The 3,317-nt window shown below is 42.9% G+C and overlaps 1 pseudogene; it reads left to right on the forward strand.

Moving 5' to 3' along the window:
* The first annotated feature begins 1,836 nt into the window (after positions 1-1,836).
* LOC146390335 (tripartite motif-containing protein 29-like) lies at positions 1,837-3,019 on the forward strand (annotated as a pseudogene).
* Positions 3,020-3,317: the final 298 nt, after the last annotated feature.

Raw genomic sequence — 3,317 nt, forward strand, 5'->3', positions numbered from 1 at the left:
TTCTGATCACATAATGTTATGTAGGTTAAATGCTCTTGGGTGTATTTGTTCACTTGAGTGTATGCAAATGCTGTTTTTGCAAAGGCACTATTCAAGCTACTAAACTGTTGAGTTGCGAACGCCGGTCTCTGCGATTCTTTTGGTCCTGGTAGAGATCACACTGAGATGTTTCCATGTTTCACACAATCCTTTTATTACCCATTATTCTTACAGATGCATCTGGAGATCAGCAAACTGTATCCTATGCTAAAGGCTGATCTAAAGAACTCCACAAAACAGTTACAGTTAAAACCTCTGGTCTCCTCCCCCCTACAGTAAACACCCCCACAATGGAAATACACTAGTACAGTGGCCAAGGGTGCTGACACCCTGACCCCCATCTCCTTTTAAGGTAGTGTCCCTTTTGCCCTTTTTCTGCCCCTCACCCTCAGTAACTCTTGCTTTCTGCCCTGGGGGTGGGTGTTGATTGTCCTCCTGTCCTGCACCTGAGTTCTTTGTTCCCATCCCAGGCCCATTTTATATTTTGTATTCCCATTAACCACCATATTGTAATATTACAACCAATCCCCAAATATATTCTCTTTAACTCTGATCTATATTAAGGAATCTATTCTCAACAGTTGTAAACTAGTCCAAACATCTGGCTATGGAGTGCCGGGCCGGCGGCGCGATCGTTGCTTCCTCCCACGGATGGCTCCGATGGGCCGGGCAAACTTGTGATTTTTTTCCCCCACCACTGAGCGATTAAAACTGATTTTTTGGTTTCTCCACCTGCTGAATCTCACTTTAACCTCTGACTGTGCTCATTTTCCTGTTAAGAGGCAAAGGCACTTTGTACAATAATAGCATTAAAAAAATTGCTATTTAAAAAAAAAATTCCTTCTTTTTCTTCTGACTCAAGTTGAGTACGATTAGAATTATTACATTACTATAGCACAAGTTTCAGTTAGCTTTATAAAAGAAAATAGGTGGGAGAAACGTCCTGCAAAGAACTGCTTTTTACTTTTTTTGACTTTGAGTACATTTCAAAGCCTATACTTAATTACTTTTACTTGAGTAAAAAAGTTGAACCAGTACTTCAACTTTTACTGTAGTAAAGGTTTTTTAACACTACTGTCTGTACTTCTGCTTAAGTACAGAATGTCTAGACTTTTGCCACTTTTGACTGGTTCTCACATACCTGTATTTAGCCACGTTCCTGTTAAAAATGATTGTAGAAGTTGTGATCAACTCGACTGTAACAACAGAAAAATATTTTTAAAGGAGTCAGGGTTTCTTTTTATTATTCCTGTCAAACATTTATCACATTTTTGTGGAGCTGAATGTGTTTGAAAACACTTTAATTTGTTTACTGACTCATATACCAACTACTACACCTGCTGCACCCTCTCACCTCTGATGGTGTTTGAGGGAGAGAAACAATTGAAATGAACATAAACAAGCATCATGTCAGTATGTTTAGGATCATTATCCTCCTGCATTGACTAAAACTGAAGCACAGTTTGTTAACTTTGGTGAGAACTCTGACATTACTAAAGTGAAGTTTATTTATATAGAAGAAAGTGTTAACAAGCTGAAAAGTTGGAGTGAGCAGAAAATAAAGGGTTAAACAAACAGTATCAGTATCGCTCTCAAACTGCTCCTCTTCCTGGAGTGAAGCACAGCCTGATAACCCTCCCTCTTCTTCCTGCTCTTAAACACAGCACCTCCTCTCTGTCCACGTGTTTCCTCGTTCCCTCCCCCTCAGAGCTGCACTTTGAAGATGGGTGTAACCAACATGTGGTGACGTATAAAAGCTCACAAAGGCTCCATTCACTGCAGAAATATGTTGTTGAGATCAGAGCTCAGACTAGTTTCAGTTATAAGGAAGAGAAACTCACACAGTCACTGACACTGAGAGGAGAAATGGCACAGAAAGGAGTTCAGCTGGACCAAGAAACCTTCTCTTGTTCCATCTGTTTGGATCTACTGAAGGATCCGGTGACTATTCCCTGTGGACACAGCTACTGCATGAACTGTATTAAAGCCCACTTTGATGAAGAGGACAGGAAGGGAATCCACAGCTGCCCTCAGTGCAGGAAGACTTTCACACTGAGGCCTGTCCTGGAGAAAAGCATCATGTTAGCTGAGTTGGTGGAGGAGCTGAAGAAGACTGGACTCCAAGCTGCTCCAGCTGATCACTGCTATGCTGGACCTGAAGATGTGGCCTGTGATGTCTGCACTGGGAGGAAGCTGAAAGCCTTCAAGTCCTGTTTAGTCTGTGTTATCTCGTACTGTGAGAAACACCTCCAACCTCACTATGACGCAGCTCCATTAAAGAAACACAAGCTGGTGGCCCCCTCCAAGAAGCTCCAGGACAACATCTGCTCTTGTCATGATGAGGTAATGAAGATTTTCTGTCGTACTGATCAGCAGAGTATCTGTTATCTCTGCACAATTGATGAACATAAAGGCCATGAAACAGTCCCAGCTGCAGCAGAAAGGACTGAGAAGCAGAAGGAGCTCGAGGTGAGACGACTAAACATCCAGCAGAGAATCCAGGAGCGAGAGAAAGATGTGAAGCTGCTTCAACAGGAGGTGGAGGCCATCAATGGCTCTGCTGATAAAGCAGTGGAGGACAGTGAGAAGATGTTCACTGAGCTGATCCGTCTCATCCAGAAAAGAAGCTCTGATGTGAAGCAGCAGGTCAGATCCCAGCAGGAAACTGAAGTGAGTCGAGTCAAAGAGCTTCAGGAGAAGCTGGAGCAGGAGATCGCTGAGCTGAAGAGGAAAGACGGCGAGCTGGAGCAGCTCTCACACACAGAGGATCACAACCAGTTTCTACACAACTACCCCTCACTGTCAGCACTCAGTGAGTCTACACACTCATCCAGCATCAATATTCGTCCTCTGAGCTACTTTGAGGATGTGACAGCAGCTGTGTCAGAGACCAGAGATAAACTACAGGACATTCTGAGAGAGGAATGGACAAACATCTCACTGACAGTCACTGAAGTGGATGTTTTACTGTCACCACCAGAGCCAAAGACCAGAGCTGGATTCTTAAAATATTCACATGAAATCACACTGGATCCAAACACAGCATACACACATCTGTTATTATCTGAGGGGAACAGAAAAGCAACATTTATGAACCAACAACAATTTTATTTTGATCATCCAGACAGATTCACTGGATGTTATCAGGTTTTGAGTAGACAGAGTCTGACTGAATGTTGTTACTGGGAGGTGGAGTGGAGAGGGAGAGGAGTTTGTGTAGCAGTCACATTGAAGAATATCAGCAGAAAAACGGGCCTAAATGAATGTTTTCTTGGATA

Source organism: Perissodus microlepis, chromosome 3, assembly GCF_051167445.1.
Source record: "Perissodus microlepis isolate ML-2025 ecotype Zambia chromosome 3, ASM5116744v1, whole genome shotgun sequence".
Lineage (NCBI taxonomy): Eukaryota > Metazoa > Chordata > Actinopteri > Cichliformes > Cichlidae > Perissodus > Perissodus microlepis.